Raw genomic sequence first — 23,004 nt, forward strand, 5'->3', positions numbered from 1 at the left:
ACCTGATGTAATGAGTCGACTCATTGGGAAATACCCTGATTTGGGGAAAGATTGAAGGCAAGAGGAGAAGGGGACAACAGAGGGTGAGATAGTTGGATGGCATCACTGACTCAATGGACATGATTTTGAGCAAGCTCCAGAAGATGGTGACGGACAGGGAAGCCTGGTGTGCTGCAGTCCATGGGGTTGCAAAGAGTCGGACATGATTGAGTGACTGAACAACAACAAAGTTGGATTGCTCCAAGATTTGGTCCTGTAACACCTTCCCTTTTCTACTTGTATTTATTCTATATGGAATCTTATCTAATACCAAAGATTTAAATATTGTCCCTCTTTCACTGACTCCCAAAATTGAATCTCCAGGTCTCATCTTCCCTCTAAGTTCCAAACTATAGTTCTAGTTACCTTAACACATTTTTACAAATGCTATGAGTATGCCTATTAAGTGTCTCAAGCTAAACATTTCCAATTCAAAAAATGTGGCTTTCCCTCTTTTAAAATCTGTTCTTCCCTTACTCTGCCATTCTTAATAAACATAATTCTATTCACAAAGGTCCTAAAGCCAAAGATAAGGCATAACCCTTGAATAATAGTTTCCTCCTCTAGGAAATCTACCAGAAAGTCATTTTGACCAGACTTCCAGAATATATCCCAGGTCAGTTACCTCCCTTCCACTTTCCCTGTTGCTATCCTAGTCCAAGTCCTGGCCTAGCTTCCTCCACCTGGATTAGGTCTTCTTGAGGTACTACAGGTGTGGCTCAGAGGGTAAAGTGTCTGCCTGGAATGTGGGAGACCGGGGTTCGATCCCTGGGTCAGGAAGATCCCCTGGAGAAGGAAATGGCAACACACTCCAGTGCTCTTGCTTGGAGAATCCCATGGAGGGAGGAGCCTGATGGGCTACAGTCCATGGGGTCCCAAAGAGTCGGACACAACTGAGCAACTTCACTTTCACTTTAGGTCTTCTTATTAGTCTCCTTTCCACCACTCTACACATGTCAGACTGACTAACCCTTAAAATTTTTTTAACTAGGATCAGGCTATTTACCTGCCTAAAAAACACTCTAATGGCTTTGCATTTTATGCTAAAAAACTCAAACTCATCACCTGACCTATGAGGCCTTTACCCAGTCTCTGGTCACTTCTCTGGCATCAACTCCTACAACTCTTCCCTGCTCCTTGCAGGTCTCTGGCCCTAATGGCCTCCTTGAACATGGGGAGGGCTCACTGGACCTTGGAATCTCTATAGTACCTATCCCCTCTGCCTACAACTGTGCCCCACATCACTTCATGGCTGATATCTTCCCATCATCCAGGTATAGTCTTCTGAGAAAATTCCTTGAATGTAAAGTACCCATGGCAGCCATGAAAATACTCTTAGATGTCCAGAAGCACAGCTGACACAGCTGTTGAGCTTTGGTAATCATTGCTGTCTTTGCCTCAAAGCTAAGTCTCCCTCAGTCAATGACTGAGTTTGGCCAAGACATTAAGGCAGACCCACTCCTAGTGTCTGAATCCAAGCTCTGTCTGCTCCCTGCACACATGTTCAGGCAAGGAATGAAAGAAAGTGAAAGTGAAGTCACTCAGTTGTGTCCAACTCTTTGTGACCCCATGGACTGTAGCCTACCAGGCTTCTCTGTCCATGGGATTTTCCAGGCAAGAATACTGGAGTGGGTTGCCATTTCCTTCTCCAGGAGATCTTCCTGACCCAGGGATTGAATCTTCCTCATTGTAGGCAGACGCTTTAACTGTCTGAGCCACCAGGCAAGGAATGACAACTTTATTTAGAAAGCCAGGTATCTGAGAAGATGGCGGGCTAGCACCCTAGAGTACCATCTCACTGGGGTCTGGATGCCAGTTTCTTTTATATAACAGACACAGGAAGGAGGTAAGAAAGTAAAGTAAAAAGGCCATTGGTCTTGCAAAATATCTCCTGGTTTGGCCAGCATGGGGATGGGATGTATTCTTCTTTTCTGTAGCCATTCACAGGTGGGCAGGGTCAGATTTCTTCCCTCTGAGCTGAGCAAAGGCACTTTAGTTTAACTTTCAGGTAGAGGGGCCAGGGTTCCCCAAGGCAGGCCGTTATGTATGCGTACAGCTATAGACAGCATCCTTTCCATGACTACAGAAGCAACAGCAATGAAAAACCAAAGCTAAAGAAACAGATCCAACAGAGTCAGATTCTATTCTTCCCTGTCACACTAGGAGCTGCAGGTCTTTCCTCACAGCCATGTTTTATCTTGAAGACTTGTGGATGGCTTTGCCAAAACGTAGACTGTGCGGCAATCTATGACACATTCACCCAAACTTCCTCTGCACCTCTCTCTCCACTGAAGGTCACCTTGCATCAGGGTATGTCAGTTCTCCTCAACTCCCTCCCTACCTCCCCTTGCACAGACATTTCCACTAGTAAATCACATGCATATTTAAACCCTTCTTTGTGCCGGCTTCTCAGAGGACTCCAATTAAAACGGCATAAACAATTGATCCTGTGACATTAATGATTTTTAAAATCTGTGCATCATAATTTAAAATATATGTTTATATTGTTACATTATTCATCCCACATACAACATTGTCCCCATTTTATACATTAGGAGCTGAGACTCAGAAAGAACAAATGACATATGCCATGAATCATAATAACCAAATGTAAAAGTACAATTTGCCTTTGCATTCCAAACTCTTTCCACCACAGCAGTAGCTCTCAGTTTCCTTCCTCTGTACCGAGGAGGGCATCCAAGATTCCTAAAAGACTGAAAACTGCCACAACATGCAAGCTTGTGTAATAAGTCACTTCAGTTGTGTCCAGCTCTTTGCAGCCCAATGGATTGTACCCCGTCAGGCTCCCCTGTCCACGGGATTCTCCAGGCAAGAATATTGGAGTGGGTTGCCATGCCCTCCACCAGAGGATCTTCCTAACCCAGGGATGGAACCTGCATCTCCTTTGTCTCCAGCATTGGCAAGCGGGTACTTTACCACACATCTGCATCTAAATGATACTCTGGGAGTTTTGTACCTTGGTTGTGACTTACCCTAGGGTCATGCATTTAGTCAGGAAGGACAAAATGCTTCGCATTTTTATTCTACATGACATCCTTCTTGGGCAGTAACACAGACACTCTTTACATTATGCAAATGCATTTTCTCCTGGCCCCTCATTATTTTAGAGAATCAAGTCTACCAAAGGTCAATGTCTTTGTCAGCAACGGGGTGGATGCTGGCAGTGTGACGTGACAAAGCTGCAGCCTGTTAGCAGTCTTTGTCAGCAGCAGCCTGTGAGCTTACCTCTCTTGCCCTAGCAAGGCAATTTCACTTTTCCTTCAGACCAGCCTAGAAGAAAAAAATTTCCTTTTCTTTTGATGTTTAAAAGTCAGATCCACCCACTTCTCCAAATGCCCAGCAGAATTGATGCTGGCTGTTTGGAAGGGTCACTTTTTATCAAAACTTATTGCAAAAAATTTCCACTCCTTCACTCAGCTATCATGTTGGCACCAATTCTCCTGCTTTATGCTTCTCAAGGAGACTTAACCAACCCAAGACCAGATAGAAAGTGTAGCCATCAACTTTCAACTCCTGGGATATTCAAACCAACAGTTCTCAGTGATACCCAGTGTGTAAGAGTCCTCCATCATATTTGAATGACATGCCATCATTTCCTTTGGAAAAGCCCCGATCTACCAACATGAGTGCATGCTAAGTCACTTCAGTTCTGTCTGACTCTTTGCAACCCTTTAGACTATAGCCCACCAGTCTCCTCTGTCCATGGAATTCTCCGGGCAAGAATACTGGAGTGGGTTGCCTTGCCCTCCTCCAGGGGATCTTCCCAACCCAGGGAGCGAACTCATGACTCTTATGTCTTCTACACTGGCAGGCAGGTTCTTTACCACTAGCGCCACCTGGGAAGCCCTTACTAACGACACCCACAAAATTTTTGTACTGTATCTTCCAATACAAGTTTCCTGGTAAATTTTATATTTAAGTGTATTTTCATTTTGATATACAGGCATAGCAGGAAACTATTTATTGAAAACAAAAATATAAGGACAGAAAAGTTGTTTGCTGTCAGAATAATAGAGAAAGTGCTATATTTAAAGGATGGTTCTAAAATAATAAGAATGGCATTCAAGTGTAGTTTACACACACTTCCTTGCCAATCTTTTTTTTAATTTGCATTAACTAATAGCTTTATTATGTTTATCAAAGTTAAGAACACAACTGTGATTTTTAATCAAAGTCTGGTTAGTAATATGAAAATGCCATTATTCTGACATTATAAAAAATGAATTTTTCTAATAGCAACTTTACATGACACTCAGTTCACTCATACAGCCCCCCTTTTTTGCAGAAAAGTAAAACTGAAATGCACAGAGGAAAATTAAGTTTCCCAAGGTCATACATCTGGTTAGTTACTAAAGAGGGATTAGAATCCAGAATTGCTAGTACATAATTCATTTCCTGCTCTGAGCTTATCTTGTAAATGCTTGAACCCTGGATACACTCTGGTTCTTAACAATGTGGTGAAGGTGGTGGTTTAGTCACTAAATCATGTCCTACTCTAGTGACCTCATGGACTGTAGCCTGCCAGGCTCCACTGTTTATGGGATTTCCCAGACAAGAATACTGGAGTGGCTTGCCATTTCCTTTACAGGGGATGTTCCCAACCCAGGGATCAAACCTGGGTCTTTTGCATTGCAGGTGGATTCTTTACTGACTGAGCGACTAGGGAATCCCTCTTAACAATGTAGTGATGAGTATGTCTTGGTTTTATATTCCTAGATGTGTGACCAGAGTAGCTGGGAACCACTTGTCAGGAGGTTTCACTGGTTTGGAGAGGGTTGGGCTTGAAGTGAGCTTTGAAGATTCAGGCAACCAAGAGAAAAAAAAGCAACAAAGTGAATGGTCCCAGAAGAGAAAACAGTGGGAACATTTGCAGAGTAGTAAGTATATTCAGTTCAGCTGCTCAGTCATGTTCGACTCTTTGTGACCCCACGGAGTAAGTATATTAGTATGTACAGAAAAAATACTGTACAACAAATCAGGAGAAACAAATGTGGGGCTTTTGGAAACTTACTGGAGAGGAAATGCTGGCTAAGTGTAACTGACTCAAGTGAAAGCTAGCCTGGATAAATATATAAGGCACAAAAATGGATGGCAATGAAAGAGATCTTGGAATTTTTCAAGAATCTGAATTTCCATCCAGCCTCATGTCTGACACATACTTGCAATAGGGATTTATAGCCTCCTGCTGTACTCAGAAGTGGACGCACATTCCCCGTGACTTCTAAAAAAAGCTTGTATGTGGTTATTCTGAGAGCCAATATGCACTGAGCAAGTAGCACACAGTGCTGACTCTGGGACCAAGGATTCGACCTCACAGCTCTGATCTGGACTATGGTCACAGGAGAAAGAGGAAGTAACATAGCACGGATCAATGCAAGGAAATGCCGAGGGCCATGAAAACAAGCAGGACCACTCTTAGCGAGGGAAAGAAACAGTGATCCGCTTATAGAGAGGGAACTTAAGGGGTCCAACACCACAGATAAATACAAAGAGAAGTTTAAAAAAAATCATCTTATCTTCCTCCTCCCCTAGGCTCTATCTTCCATTTCCATATAAAAGGCATCAGCCAGTGCTCAGATACCATCATTAAACTACAAATGTCTTTAAAAACAGGTGTGGACCCATCTGAAACTTCCATCTCTGAGGCAAATGTATCTTCACAGATTGTTGTTGCTGCTGCTGCTGCTGCTAAGTTGCTTCAGTCCTGTCCAACTCTGTGCGACCCCATAGATGGCAGCCCACCAGGCTCCCCCGTCCCTGGGATTCTCCAGGCAAGAACACTGGAGTGGGTTGCCATTTCCTTCTCCAATGCATGAAAGTGAAAAGTGAAAGTGAAGTTGCTCAGTCGTGTTCGACTCTTAGCGACCCCATGGACTGCAGCCTACCAGGCTCCTCCGTCCATGGGGTTTTCCAGGTAAGAGTACTGGAGTGGGGTTAGGAGCAATCAGATGAGAAAAAGAAGGTCTGTTGCCTGCATAAAGCATTTGGACAAGGATCAGAACTCAGGGAAGAAACCTAAGTCTTCCTTTGAAGCAAAAAGTAGGCCGTTAACTTAGGTATTTAAATTGGTGCATGAACCCCACAGGGCAGAAAAAAAATCCAATGTACTCCAGAACCAAATTACAAGGTAGAAAAAGTTCAATTCACATAAATACATGGATTAACTGATCTGAGAATTGGGTTCAATTGTCACCTTTGGGAAAATCAAATCTGTCATATTAATAACAAGAGTATTAAGATGATCCTCCTATTCAAATGCTAATCACAATAAGGGCTTTTCTACATGTTATCGAGCAAAATAAAACATTTTTCAAATATAAAGATTCGGCAAACTTCGTAATACCTCGAGAGCCTTATTAAAACTGTTCACACATTTAAATAAAATTAAATTCCAGCCTAATCACCTCAGGCAGATATCTTTCCCGGTGAGGTGGCTTTCCCCCAGGGTCCCATCTGAACAGCCACGCACGGGGGATTTCACAGTCATTTATCTCTCACGGCATTACAGATATTGAGTTCAGATTATTCATGTTGCAAAACTGGTGGTTTAATGATCTGGAGGCCATGTCCACACTCCTAACACCTAATCACTTTGGCCGTGTAACAGCACTAAAGAGTGCTGATATTAAAGGAAAAAAGACACTTCCTAGAATAAGACTTATTTCTGAACAAGGCTGCCAAGCCTTTTTCCCTAAGCAGAATTGTCAATTTATATTCAGAATACTACAGCCCAGATTCGTCAGGTAGTTTGAAAATAAATGACAACCTCATTAGGCAAAGAAGCTTACAGTCCTGTGCCCTCCACACTCACAGCAACAAAGCCAGAGTCTCAATTCCAGACTCTGTGTCCCTTAAAGACTGTGTTCAACTATCCAGTCTAATGATGAGAATCATGAGGTGCTCAGTAAATCCTGTGGCTTTATTATCATCGTTACGGAAAATGTATTCGTTAGGACAGCGAATACCCAGCTACAGAAACTACCAACTTTTCAACTTCTGCAGTGCAACACAATGCAGGCACATTCCCACTCATACTGTTGCAGAAACCAGTCATGGAGAAACCAAGCACCACACTCGGAGAGTTGGAGAACTCAGGTTTATTACACCAGCGGGCCCAAAGGAGTTAACACTCCAAGCTCTGAGCGCTGAACAAAGGGGTTACAGAGTTTTTATAGACAGGCTATAGTGGGCAACACTAGCTGCTAACAGGCTGGTTTAAACTAAGGGGTTTCATGCACATGTGAATAGCAATCAAGAAGGGGCTGGGGATGCCTGACCTTTACACGGACAGGCATGATTAAGCAGGTTTGCAGGGGCTGGGCAATTGCAAAGAGCAGGACAAGGGTGAGTGAGATAAGCTCCAGTTCCTAGTATTTTAAGTCCCCACTTTCTGAGGCTATGTGACCTATGTGATCCAGATTTTGCAAGGAGCAAGCTGAGTTACAGAGGCAGAACGAGCAGGAAGCCATGTAAAGTTTTAACTTTTCCTCTTCAATACACAATCCAATTGGCTTTTCATCAGGCAGAATCCAGTTCTTTCCATCTTGTGGCACCACCATGTTTGAGGTATTCTCTCAGTCCTTGGCTGAAGTATTTACATTCACTCAGCCAACTAATAAAAAGAGTATGCATTGATACTATCTTGGGACAAGAGAAAACAGATTGATGGGTAGGTCTCTGCTGTAATACATGGACTGATTGATTGTGTTTTAGTTAAAAGGGGGGATTGCATAGGAGAACATAGGGATAATGGTAGAGTATGTGACAAAATTCCCAAAGAAAATCACAGTTTCAACAAGGATATTTTGAAAGTAAAAGGTTTCGCCGCATCCATCCAGTCTCGATCATCCATTGACTTACAAATTGTGCACCTAGTCTGTTTCACATCCTCAGAGCTAGAGTTGAGCCTCGGCATCCCCCTCTCCTTGTCCAAGAGCATCTAGGTTACTGGACAGGTGTGTGTGGAAGGGGAAACAATAAACAGAGGAATGCATTATGGTGGGAGCAAGAGCATGAAAAAGTGCAACTTCTTCTAGATTCTTCTTCATTTCTGTTTTAGTCTCAGAATGTCTTTTGTGACAATTTGCCTTTGAATTTTCATCCCTTGGTCTCACACAAGAGGTATATATTGTGGATCTGCCCAAGAGCAAATAAAAGAGGGAAGAATGCTTAAAATACATTGAATGAAAAATTAAACCTAAGTGCTTAGTTTGTAGCAGAAACAATCCAATCATCATTATCATTTTCACGAGAATTTATCCTAAAGAAATCATTCGGTGGAAGCAGAATGTTATATAAATCAATATGTTTATTGCCGAATCAGCTACAATAGTTAAAAAAAATTAGAAATAGCCAAAATGTTCAATACTAACCTTACATTTACTGATGGAGTGTGACAGAATCATTAAAACTACACTAAATTGGAAGATGGAAATATTTATGTCACTATTTTAATACAAGTAGACAGGGAGCTGTTTCTTTCACATAGACTATATATAATACACGTAGCAAATGAAAGTAATTGCTTTATTGGGGTGGTGAAGTGACAGGTAATTTTTAAAAGTCAAACATTATCTTTAATATTGCTACATCAACTTCTCAGTAATTAAAACAGTTATACCATCTGCATGTGGGAGGCCAAACATACAATTTATTATTCATTCTGAAAAAACTGTCACTTCACAAACTCACTAGCATTTGTTATCTAGAAGTTTTTATGTTGGTTTGGCTGCATGCTCTTCCCCTCACCACTGTATTATTTTCCTTTTCACAAGCTGTTGTTGTTCAGTCGCTAAGTTGTATCCGATTCTTTGCGACCCCATGAACTGCAGCACACCAGGCTCCTTTGTCTTCCATGATATCCCATTGTTTACTCAAATTCATGTCCATCGAGTCGGTGATGCCATCCAACCATCTCATCCTCTGTCATCCTCTTTTCCTCCTGCTCTCAACCTTTCCCAGCATTGGGGTCTCTTCCACTGAATTGGTGCTTTGCGTCAGATGACCAAAATATTGGAACTTCAGCATCAGTCTTTGCCATGAATATTCAGGGTTGATTTCCTTTAGGATTTACTGGCTTGATCTCTTTACAGTCCAAGGGCCACTCAAGTGTCTTCTCCAGCACAGTTTGAATATATCAGTTCTTCTTTGCTCAGCCTTCCTTATGGTCCAACTCTCACATCCGTACATGACTACTGGAAAAACCATAGCTTTGATTATACGGACCTTTGTTGGCAAAGTAACGTCTCTGCTTTTTAATATGCTGTTTAGGTTTGTCATAGCTTTCCTTACGAGGAGTAAGCACTTTTTTTAATTTCATGGCTGCAGTCACTGTCTGCAGTGATGTGGGAATCCAAGAATATAAAATCTGTCACTGCTCCCACTTTTTTCCTTACTATTTGCCATGAAAATTTTCTATTTTTTATAAGTTCAGTTCAGTCACTCAGTCATGTCCAACTCTTTGCAATCCCATGAATCGCAGCACGCCAGGCCTCCCTGTCCATCACCAACTCCCGGAGTTCACTCAGACTCACGTCCATCGAATCAGTGATGCCATCCAGCCATCCCATCCTCTGTCCTCCCCTTCTCCTCCTGCCCCCAATCCCTCCCAGCATCAGAGTCTTTTCCAATGAGTCAACTCTTCACATGAGGTGGCCAAAGTACTGGAGTTTCAGCTTTAGCATCATTCCTTCCAAAGAACACCCAGAGCTGATCTCCTTTAGAATGGACTGGTTGGATCTCCTTGCAGTCCAAGATCCTCTCCCAAATCATAGCTTTTCCTTGCTCTTTTCCAGCATATTCTCTCCAGAATTATAAGATTCCCTTTGCCCCTCAGAAAGCTGGATTTCTGAGTTATAGAAACATCTCATGGGCATATCCATTCCCAGTGGTCATGATTTCAGTCTCCTCCCTAAATAAAATTCAGAAACTCTCTAAACTCAGGGGCACAAGCAATTGTGAGTTGTTCTGAGCCATACTTGAGGCAGAAAATAGACAGTGGTTTGAAGACTATGATAAATATCCTCTAGGGCTACAAATTAAATAAGGTAAAATATGTAAGTAAACTCTCAAATTAGGAGTACTAGCTCTGGAGTACATTGCTTCAGGACAAATTTAGATTCTTCTTCTTACAGTTACCTTGGACAATTTATTATTTATTTCCGTGTAAGCAGAGCTGGAAAATTAATGGTTGAAGCCATTGTGTATTTACCTAAGTTTTAAAAATTTATTTTTGATGAATTTTATCAAAATTTATTTTGATTTACAAATTACATTGCTGAGAGAATCTCTGTTAAAAAATATTTCTGTGCCTCAGCTATTTCATCCTGTGGAAAAAAAAAAGTGAAGAGAAGTAGGATGAAAAGGAGCTGTGACTACACAGAGGTGGGATAAGGATTACGTGAGATAATGAATGTACCATACTTGGCATCTATGTATATTCAAATATGTTAGCTATTTTTTTCAGTAAGGGTTATGAGAATGGAAAAGATTGTGTTTTCATACATGAAAGTGAAAGTTGCTCAGTCATGTCCAACTCTGCGTCCCCATGGACTATACAGTCCATGGAATTCCCCAGGTCAGAATACTGGAGTGGGTAGCATTTCCCTTCTCCAGGGGAACTTCTCAACCCAGGGATTGAACCCAGGTCTCCCACATTGCAGGCAGATTCTTCACCAATTGAGCCACAAGGGAAGTCCGTTTGTTTTCATATATGCATAGGTGAATTAAGTAGAACTGATATTGAGTATATAACAGTAAATAACATAAAGAGGCTATTCTATTCAATTACAAATATCACTGAGCACCTATGATGTATATACAGCATTCTGTTTGGCACTGGACATAAGACTGAATTATGTGGGGAAACTTATTCTTATAGATATTTTGAATATCTATCAAGGTTTCTCTTTTTTCACTGCCTCTCAACAGAACCTACAATGATGCTTTGAACAGGTTCTGTGCTCAGTGAAAGTGTGCTTAGAGAATTTTGACAGCTGTGTATATGGACAAGACGTTGGTAAACAGTTTCTGATATTAGAATATTTCTGGTATTAGAATGGCCTAGAACTGCATAGAGCAAAGGCATGATCTTATGTATGTATTATGCATATTTTTTAAGCAGGTTATGACTAACGTTTCTAGGGCATTGTTGTCCACTATCTACTGAACTCAGACTCCTTCCATTAGCCTGAATTCAGATGTTTCTGGACATGCTATTGGGCTGAATTAGCATGAAGTAGACTACCAGTCAGAATTGCCCTACAAGGACCACCAACCATGCCTGGATCACTATCTAAAGAATTGCATTAGGGCTAAGAGACCAGATGTGGACAAACAGAAGAGGAGGGAATAGGATACTTTCCTGCAGTTTTCTCAGAATGCACAGGGCTTAATGGATAATCATAGTAGAGTCCTTCAACTCTAAATCATCTTTACTACAGAAAACCCAACATCCTATTTCCTTCCTTTCCTGCCAATGGATCAGCTAGTAAAGAATCAGCCTGCAGTGTGGGAGACCTGGATTCGATCTCTGGGTTGGGAAGATCCCCTAGAGAAGGAAATGGCAACCCACTCCAGTATTCTTGACTGGAAAATTTCATGGACAGAGGAGTCTGGAGGCTACAGTCCGTGGGGCTGCAAAGAGTTGGACATGATTGAATAACTAATACTTTCACTACCATTAGCCTTTTAAGTTCCTCCATACAGCAGTCAATTCTCTTTTATAATAACTCTCTATCCTTTCAATGATCTCTGCTACTTCCAGGAGATGAAAACTGACTTAATACACCTTGAAAGATCTTGCTTTTCAGAGACTCAATATTTTTCATTCAAAGGCTCAGTCTTTCAGCTTCATGCTCTTTTCCATCAGTGACAGAAAAATGGAAAAATAAACAAAAGGCTGGGTAGATATCTTTGGGTATCTACCATAAGGATCAAGCAGGGGCTAGTTGTTTATAGATGTTATCTAGAATAATCCTCACAAAACTGAATCAGCTGTTATTCTCCTTATGTGCAGATAAAGGGTCAGTTTCAGAGAGATTAAGTGGTTGCCCAAGCAATTCTGAATGAAACCAACCATTCAAGCTTTCAACCAAATTTTATCAAACCCAACACTATTTTGTTTACATTAAACCTACCCCAGACCCTTTGTTCCTCATGGAAAGATGAAACTGCCACTCTTGGGTACGGCAGATTCAATTCTCTTAAAGAAAACCTATGAGATTTAGGGGAAAAAAAGGTTTGAGGTGTGTATTTATATAGGCATGTGCTAAATCTGAGGTCCCTATAAATTACTGTCCCTCTTATATTATAAATAATTTGAAAATATTTGTGTACTTTCTAAAATAGATTTTAAGATCTTTATTGCTTTTATATCCTTAGGAATTGAGGGAAAGAAAATGGTCTCTACAGTGTTGACTTCTTTAGTAATCCTCCAAAGAAACATAAAATGTGACCTATACTTCCTTAGCCAAAACTAAATATAAAATCTGCCACCCTGAGCTGAGTAGTCCTTATGCTAACTCTTGGAAAGGAATAGCCCATTTCCTCTCGATTCCATCTGGATCTTTCTATTCAGCTGAGATTAATGGATTCCTATAATGAGTCACCCTGTCAGTGTCTTGTTATTTAACAGTAGAGTTAAAAAAAAAAAACCTTCCACTTCTTCTTATAACAATTAAATTCTTTAACTGGAAAATACATTGAAGAGGAAGATACAAAGTTATGAAAATTAGAAGATTTTTTTCTCTTCCAGTTTAACAGTAGGGATATTTGATGAGGTGTGATTCCAAAATGGCCACATTTTAAAGGGTTCAGATACAACTGAGTGTCTATGAATTGAACTTGGTGTTTACTACAGCAGTTGAATAAGATATTATGACCTTTCCTTTACATATTTGGCTAATGCATTATGTATGTGATTAATGTGTGTGAGTTGTGTATACAGGGATGTGTGTTTTTCAACTCTTTCTACTTTCTTTTTTGAAACAATGGGTGATGACAATAAAAATATTATTTATGGACTACAAGAAATTAGACCCCCTAAAATACAGGGATCCCAATTTTATGCCCTATATTTTTAATGTTTCTAATTGACTCTCTGAAGAATTAGACTCAAGATGAAAGAAAAGGAGGACTAAGACTTTTCTGAGTGCCTATGTGTCACAGGAATAGATCTTTTATGTTGGCTGTAAAAATGTCATTTCAGGTGATGACCAGAAGAAAGGAAAAAGAGGCAAGAAGGGCCACAAGCAACCTTTCAGGATAGGTGTGTTGGTGAGTCCAAGCAGTGGAATAGAAATAAGAATACCTAGAAGGAAAAATTCACAGTGAAGCACTGAGACAAATTGGAGACAAATCTTCCACAGAAAAGAAAGTTATATCATTTAAAGCACATTACCTGGAAAAAAATATATCAGTGTGCAACCCACAAGAATGCATGATACAAAAAGATGGAAGCCCAGCATGTTATTCTGGAGCAATTTCAAGAATGTTCAACACTAAATGTCTCAGCAATTTTAATAAATGTTACATGTGTTAGGCTAAGATATTCAGAGTCAGTTTTTGGAAAGTTGAATATTTAAAAAATAATGACTTATCTCCAGAGGAAGAACACAGAGAGTTAGTCTGAGATGCTGATATCAGAAGAATGGTTGAACCATAAATCTTTGCGTGTGACACTGGCAAGTCTATTTCCAAGGAAAGAGGCATATTCCCTAAGAAATGAATTAGCTCCAAGAAGGCTAGACTGATAGTGACATGGAAGAGAGCCCATGACAACTGATTCCCACTCTTTCGGAAATGAAGAAAGTTGTTGGGTGTCTAATACTTAAAGGATCTTCTGTGGTAGAGGGAAGTGTAGTGGAAAAGTGATGATGTTTATGTAAGCTTTGTATCAAGCAAAGTGTAATCTTATAGACACAGATTCAGGATATTAAAAAACAATATGATGGTTGTCTTTCCAACCAGAGTTGAATGACACACTGGTCATGATGTGTGATGTGTTATTCATTTTATATACTGTTAAATTCAGTATGCTGATTTTTAAAATAATATTTGCATCATTATCACAAAGAATACTGGTTTACAGCATTATTTTCTTGTAATATCTTTGTTTGGTCTTTTTATCAGGGTAATTCTGGCCTTAAAACATGAGTTAAGAGGTGTTCTCTCTTCTTTTTGGAAGAGTTGTGTAGAACTGGCAGTATTTCTTCCTTATAAATGTTCAGTGGAATTCACCAATGAGTCCAGCTGGGAGTAGAATTTTCTGTGCAGGACGATGTTTTTAGTAGAAATCAAATTACTGTGGTTGAGATAGAGCTATTATATTTCTTTTTAAATTAGATTTTCTAGATTGAGTCATTTAAGGAATGTGTCCATTTATTCTAAGTTGTAGAAATCATTGGCATGAAGTTGTTCAAAATATTATTGTATTAACATTTTAATATGTGTAGAATGTGTGCCAATGTCACCTCTCTTAAGTCCAATATTGACAGTTTCGTATCCTTTCTTTTACTTTTCTGATTAGTCTGGTTAAAGATTTGTCAATTTTTAAAATTTTTTTCAAGGACCAGAAAAAAAGAAACATTTGGCTTTAATTCCTTTCTCTATTTTTCTCTGTATTCTAGTATACTGACTTCTGCTCCAATATGTATTCCATCCTTTTTCTTTTTTAACTTTCTCTGCACTTTGTTTGCTCTTAATTTCCTAGTTCCTTAAGGTTGAAATTAAGGTCACTGGCTTTATACATCTCTCTTTTTCAACAGAGATATTAACACTATAAATTCCCTTCTATTGCTTAAACTTTATATATAAATTACATGTATATTTATTTACATACATTTTGATATGTTGTACTTTTAATTGCATTTAGGTCAAAATGTTTTCTAATTTCTTTTTTGCTTCTTTTCTGACATACCTTATAAAAGCATGGTATTGAGTTTCCAAATATTTAGATATTTTCTAGAGATCTTCCTATTTCTGAATTTTGATTTAGTTTCTTTGGTCAGAGACCATATTTTATATGGCTTTAATTCTTTTAATCAGACCTATTTAAACCAGAATATGCTTTTCCCTAGTAAATGCTCCATGTGTATCTGTAAAGAAAGCATGTTCTGCTGTTGCAAGGTAGAGTGTTCTGTAAAGTTCAAGTTGGTTGATTGTTGTGATGGTTAATTTTATGCATCAACTTGAATGGGTTAAGAGATGTCCAGAGAACTGGTAAAGCATTATGTACTTCAGCGTGTATCTGTGAGGGTGTTTCTGGAAAACTTTCAAAGCCGACAGACTAAAGATGGGCTTCTCAATGCAGGTAAGCATCAACCAATCCATTGACAGCCTGAATAGAACAGAAAGTTGAAGAAAGAACAAAGCTGCTCTTTGCTTGAACCAGACATCCAGCTTCTCCTGTCCTTGAACTTCAGCTCTTCTGTTTCTCTGGCCTTTCGACTTCAGAATGGGACTTGCACCATTAGCAACTCCCCTGGTCCTTAAGCCTTTAGATTCAGACTGAAACTACAGTACTGGCTTTCCCAGGCTTCCATCCTGAAGATGGTAGATTATGGGACTTCCAGCCTCCATAATTGTGTGAGCCAATCACTCACAGTAAGTCTTTTCTATATATCTACACATACATATTGCTTCTATTTCCGTGGAGAATTCTGACTAATACAATTGCATTATTGAAATCTTTTATGTACGTAATGGTTTTCTTTTTACTTTTTGAAGTAGGAATACTGAAACATTTAAATATAATTGTGGCATGTCTCATGTTTACACGTGCATTTTGAAGCTCTATTTCTTGGAACATAAATGTTTGGGATTGTTATGACCTCTCAATGAATTGATTGATCCCTTTGCCATTATGAAATAACCTCTGTTCCCCCAATAATATTTGTTTGGCTAAGTGGTCAAATTCATGTGATAGTAATACAGCTACTAGAGCTATCTTTTGGTTAATGTTATTATGATATACCTTATTCTATCCTTTTATTTTCAACTTATTTATGTCATTATATTTAAAGTATAATGGGTCTTGCTTCTTTATTCAAACTGATAATCTCTGCATTTTAATTGGGATTTTTCAACCATTCACATTCAACATGACTTTGATATGATTAGGTTTAAGTCTAAAGCCTTGAAGAAATAATTCTTTCATACACTTTATCTACCTTTTGAGTATGTGGAAGATAAATTCAGTTTCCTTTTACTCCACCTTGACCAGATGTGGAAGTTATTTCACTGGATTTTAATTACATGTTTATATTCCTATCTCATACTTGAAGTCATTAACACATTAAGAGCAGAAAATGCCTTACTCATCTTTCTTGCACTTTTGATATAATTAGAACTTCATAACTAGAATCTAAAAAGTAGCTATAATTGTTAGCAAATAATGGAATGAATACATTTATTTATTCATTTTTAACCTGGGAGTATCCGTTCCAAATGAATGCTTTATCCTAAAGTTAACTTCTCACTGAAGGACCATAAACATCATCTGGGTTTGAAAGTATGCTTCTATTCTATGGTCTCAGACTCTACTTTTAACTTTAAAGCCATACTGGTCGGGAGAGGGGGTGAGATGGATAGGGGGGATACTTGGATTTGAATTGATGTCTTATTAGAGCCACCAAGGAAGTCTATTATTAGAGGAGATTTTTTTTTGTCAAATGTACCACAGGTATTCCAGTGAGAGTGTTAGGGCATCAAGTGTATTTTTCAACAGGATATAAGAGAGAAAACTAGCATCAGTTACTTGTCTGATTCCTTCTTCTCTTATAGAATAAGATGCTTACTATAAGCTGCATAAATACTATTGATACTGGAGAGAAAAAAGGAGTATCTGCCATGCATAGTTATTGCACTGGATTCTGAAATACTGGTTTTAGGCTTTCCAAATCCCAAACATGGCACAGTACAGAATCAGATGAGCAACTTGACCTGTCTCAATTAGTCAGGATTTTTAAAACAGTAACATTAAGCTTAAAAATACCTTCAAAGATTAAAAAGCAATTGAATCAAATTAAGTTAAAATGATTACACATTTCTGAATTCAGGTATTAAAATTAATTGAACTGTATAAATATTAATGCAGTTAACATGCTTTTAATTCTTTTAATTAACAATTTTTTGTGTTCACTGTAGTATAACAAAATATAAGATGCTTGGATTTATTCATTAAGTCTCAAATCAAACTTTGCTGTAAATCTGGACTGGTACTGACTAGAAATTCACCTCATATTTTGAAGAAGTTGTGGAAAAGACATCCTTAAAGAGCGCTTTTTATAAAAGAAAAAAGAATGTGAATTTCCCTCCTTAAAAACGTGGAGAATTTGAGCGAAAGATGAAAAATGGTTCTTTCTCCATACACTGAAACCACTGGCAAGATAGAATAGTTGAGCCATCTTAGGAGCTATAGAGTGAAAAAAATGAGCTCCTATAAGTAGATAATTCTAGTTTGGTTGTTCAGTTAAAGCAACTTAAGGGAAATGGATGGATGGATGGATAGATAGATGGCAGATATAGATAGAAGGAAATAAAGAGACATACATACACATATTTGAAGCATTATGAATTGGCTGACATATAGTTAAATTTTTATAATTCAAGGTATGTGAAAGGCAAAATTATAATTGGACATCTTTTATTGCAAATTACTTAAAAGTAAGATTGAGTTCTGTAGAATATGAGGCCATGTGAACACTTACTCTGTTATATCAACTTGGCGAGCTACTGCCACTGCTGCTCTAGCATGTAATTTATTAATAGTGATATTAAGCAATATGCCCTTGATTTCCATAACTGTAGTTTCCCAGGACAGTGTGATGCTGTGAATAAGCTAGGATAATGATAGTCGTCATTTGTATTCATCACTTTGGAAGCTGCTCCCAAAATAGAACTACTGGAAAGAGCTACCATGTCTGATTGTGTGTTCAAGATGTTATAATTTTGAGAAATTCTGGCCCTATTATGGACCACAGTCTGTTGGTCTCCTACCAACAACACTGAAGCTTACCTAAACCAAGCTTTCAAGGGACTCTTCCCAAAGGCTTGAAATCACCCAAAGGCACCTTTCCCGATTTCCCTGGAGTGAAGCTGCCCTGCAAAGCACATTTTCCCAACTAGCCACACACACTGGCAGTACAGTTTACATGCACAAGAACTCTGAGTCCCAGAGTTTCCTTCCCTGAGGGATATGTTTCAGGGTTTACTTTAACCACCTCATGCTGCTCCCTCCCATTTGAAGGTGCTGGCCTCCAACTGTGGTTTACTAGCATGTCACTAAGGAGAAAAGTGACACTCGGAAAGCAGCTCTTGAATGAGGAAGACCTGGGGGACTGTGACAGGAAGGGCAGTTTACAAATGTCAAAGATGATTATTCCCTGGGACATAGAATCAAGGTCAATAGAGAGCATAAATCTTGTTTTTCTAAACTGAGAGTTTTATTGTGCTCCCACTAGTTACTGCAAATCAAATTTTCGCTGGAATCGCATTGGGAGTGTGGCTCACCCTAATTTCTGAGCTTGAGAATTATCAGGGAACAGAATCACTGTACTTCTTTTGGGCTCAGATGCAAATACAGTATGCATATGGAAGAGGCATTTCAGTACAGTGAGACAGTCTGTTTCTTTTCAACTTAAAAAACAATCTACAAGAAGACATATTTCTCTCCGAACATTAAGAAACAACTGAGCTGAGTTGCAAAATACCTTCTCTTTTCTTCTCTTTCCAGAACATGAAAAACTGCAGAGATTCCAGGCCCAGAGCCAATCTTTTTCAGGACTCGGGGACGGGGAGGGGTGGGGAAAACCCAGTCTGGGCACACTGTCCCTGTAATCGGCTATGGGTGCACGCTACCATGCTTGAACTAAAAAGAGAATGCCTCTGCACCTTGTCCACGCTTACTGTTATCGGCAAAATACACCCTATGTTTAAAGGGCCACCTCCAGCCTTCCCTTCATTCGGTTTCCTCTGGTCATCTTTACAGATTGCATCCAGACACCGTGTATACACACATTTCCTAAACACTGTCAATGAAGTGGTCAGTTTTCTTAATTAAAAGAAAAAAAAAATTGTATCAGACACATTGTATGCTTGAATTGATAACATCTGAATCAACAAACGATTTTATGACAGCCCTGGCTTTTTACCTGTGTTTTGTCTCAGACACTTTTTATCAGTTAAAGCCAGTGTGATGATGTGAATCAACCAGGGGCTCTGGCTGAAATGCTCTTAGAGATCGTTAAGCAGACCTTCCACCACCCACGTGCTTCCCTTCTGCTCAATATTGCTATAACTTAAAACTTATCCAAAAAGTAAGAAAATTAAGAAAATTAATTAAGAAAATCAAACTGGTCCTATAATAATAGAAACATTTGGAATAAAATAAAGTAAATTTAAAAAATAACTTTTTCTCTCTGAATACTATTCTGATTAAAAACAATTTTTTTCCATTGCTTTAATCTGGTCCATTTTTAAAAATTTTACCACCTTAACTATTTTTTAAGTGTACAGCTCTACTGTCTGTTGGGCTGTCCTGGTGGTTTAGACTGTAACAAACCTGCTTGCAATTCGTGGGCAGATTTGTGGATCCAGGTTCTATCCCTGGGTCGGGAAAATCTCCTGGAGAAGGAATGGCAACCCACTCCAGTACTCTTGTGTGGAGAATTCCATGGACAAAGGAGTCTGGTGGGCTATAGTCTATTGGGTCACAAAGAGTCGGACACGACTGAGCCACTAACAGACAGACACACACACGCACAGTTCTACAGCATTAAGTGTATTCATGCTGTTGTGCAACCATTACCATATCCATCTCCAGAATGCTGTAATCTTCCACAAGTGAACTCTATACCCATCCATCCTCCCCCAGTCTCTGACAACCACCCTTCTACTTTCTGTCTTTGTGAATTTGACTCTTCGGAAATGGCAACCCACTCCAGTATTCTTGCCTGGGAAATTCCATGGGCAGAGAAGTTTGGTGGGCTACAGTCCATGGGGTTGCCAAAGAGTCTGACATGAGTTAGTGACTAAACAACTTTCCAGGTACCTCATGTAAGTAGAATCATATAATATCATCCTTTTGTGACTATTCTTTTTTTTTTGTTGTTCACCTAGCATGCTGTCAAGATTCACTCATGTTGTAGTATGTCAGAATTAACTTTCTTTTTTATAAAATGCTGAACAACATTTCATTATGTGTATATACCACATTTTGTTTATCCATTGGTCCATCAATGAATGCTTCAGGTGCTTCATTCTGAATTTTTTAACCATAGGTAACTTTAAAATAATATACAATAAAGATGAAAGAACCTTATATCATCAATGTTTCTTTTTTAAAAAAGACTGTATTCTGGGCCATAAATCATACCTTAATAAAAGGAGAGAGACAGAAAAGAGATAAAAAGAAAAAAAAGGAATGACCATATTTTACCAGCATGAAAAGACTTAGTTATTCATTCAAATATCAAAGTGGAAGAGATATGACTTAAAGATTCTAGGAGGTTATTATGTGACTATTGTAAACTTAATGGAGCTTTATACAATGTCTATATTCTAATAATGGATGATATTATTCCCACAGTTTCCACCTTTCTCCTCTCTAAACTCTCTTCTTGCTTTTATGTCTGTACCTCACTTAGGATGCCTGCCCTTTCCCCTATGTATTTTGAAAATATCTCAGATCATATCTCTAGTAAAAAGCCTGACACAGGCACAAATATCTGCCTACCCTGATCTTGCCTTCTTTATTCTACAAATATGTGTTGATGACTGCCTGTGACAAGCTGTTGACTAAGTGATCAGGGTTAAGAGCTATACCTTGTTTGACTTTCTTGTACATGTCACATACATTGAGAAACATGATTTCTCATATACATATTCACTAATTGCTTCATGTGTCTTATTCCCTTTTAGTCTCCTCTACAATGCTTCACTTAAGACTGGGCCAGAGTTAGTACTCAATACACATTTTTAAATTAAATTTTTGTTTGCAATATAATTGATTTGCAATGTGCTAATTTCTGCTGTATAGCATAGTGAGTCAGTTACACATATACATATATCCACTCTTTTTTTTTTTTAGATTCTATTCCCATATAGGTCATCACAGAGTTTTGTTTTGTTTTAACACACACACACATACATGAAAGTTGAAGCTGAAAGTGTTAGTCAGTCAGTTGTGTCCAACTCTTTGTAACCCCATGAACTATAGACCACCAGGCTCCTTTGTCTAATGAATTCTCCAGGCAAGAATACTGGAGTGGGTAGCCATTCTCTCCTCCAGGAGATCTTCCAGACCCAGGGATTGGATCCAGGTCTCTTGCATTGCAGGTGGATTCTTTATTGTCTGAGCCACCGAGGAAATATATATATTTTTTCAAATTATTTTACTAATTATCTTGTTACACAATATTGAGAAGAGTTCCCTGTGTTATACAATAGGTCCTTTGCTGGTTATCCACTGAAATAGAGCAGTGCATATATGTCAACCCCAAACTCCCTAACTATCTCTCCCCCTACTGGGATAGTTGCTGGGAACCACAAGTTTGTTCTCTAAGTCTGTTGTTGTTCAGATGCTAAGTCATGTCCAACTCTTTATGATACGATGAACTGCAGCACACCAGGTTTCCCTGTCCTTCACCATTTCCCTGAGTTTCTGAAACTCATATCCATGGAGTCAGTGATGTGATACAACCATCTCAAACTCTGTCTCCCCTTTTCCTCTTCAATCTTTTCCAGCATCAGTCTTTTCTAATGAGTCTGTCTCTGTCCTATAAATATTTTATTTGCATCACTTTTCTTTTTGAAGATTATGTATATAAGTGAAATTACATGACATTTCTCTTTCTCTGACCCACTTCACTCAGCATGACAATCTCTAGGTCCATCCATGATGTGGCAAATGATATCCCATTCATTTTAATGGCTAAAAAATATTCCATTGTATGTATGTACCACATCTTCTGGTCACTAGTATGTTTGCTTGGTGTAAGTTCAGAAGCTACCTCTCTAGTAAACAGATGGAACACTCCATTGTGAACTGTGTATAAAATCTAATAGGTTAACTTATGTGATAGTAACAGAATGGTTTGGCTCTGAGGACCCATTCTTGTTACCTGACAAATTGTAAATTTTGGCATTCATTTCCCAAAACTCCTGAAAAGTATTGGACAGCATACTGTAAGTGATTCACAGCAGGGTTGACATCTTTAGATGCTTTGGTCAGAGTATGAACTACAGGAAGAGACTCTGAAACCTGAGGCTCTTTGTGGTGCCCAGCACCAACGCCAATCAGCTAAGGGTAAATAAAAGCATAAGGAGGGCTCTTCACCGAAAAGGTAGGGTGTACCATGACTCCAAGCTCAATGTATGATGGGCTAGGATAAAATCATGAATATCTAAAATCCCATTCACTTTTATTTACACATCCAGTTCCTGAAGAAATCCTAGGTTTGTTTTTTCTAGGCCCCTCTGTAAACTGTGAGGAGTGGGGGCTGTGCTAAAAGAAGCTAGAACAACTGGGCTGACTTCAGGTTCACCATACTCAACCTGTTGGAATTTGGTTCCTATTCTCCTCCAGTTTGAGAATTGTTTTCCTCTTGAAAATAGGTTCAGTAAGTGTTTCTTATCTTTTTTTGAAGTCATGCAAAATTAAATGTGATAATGAATGTAAAGCTTCTTTAAAATCTGTGAATGTCTGTGTGCATACAAGAGAAGTCAGTTCACATATTGTCTATGAGGCAAAGACTTAAAGGATGGAAATAATGGATATAAGATACTACAGATTTTAAATATTGTTTCCATTCTATCAACATTTGATCTCATACTCTTGCCTAAACAGTGCCCCCTGTCAAAAAAATCCCAGAGCCCTAGGATGGAAAGGGGTGTAGGTCATGGCAGGAAGCACACAGGAATACTCGAATTTGCCAAGTATGGGTA

The sequence above is a fragment of the Bos taurus genome, chromosome 11 (assembly GCF_002263795.3).
Source record: "Bos taurus isolate L1 Dominette 01449 registration number 42190680 breed Hereford chromosome 11, ARS-UCD2.0, whole genome shotgun sequence".
NCBI lineage: Eukaryota > Metazoa > Chordata > Mammalia > Artiodactyla > Bovidae > Bos > Bos taurus.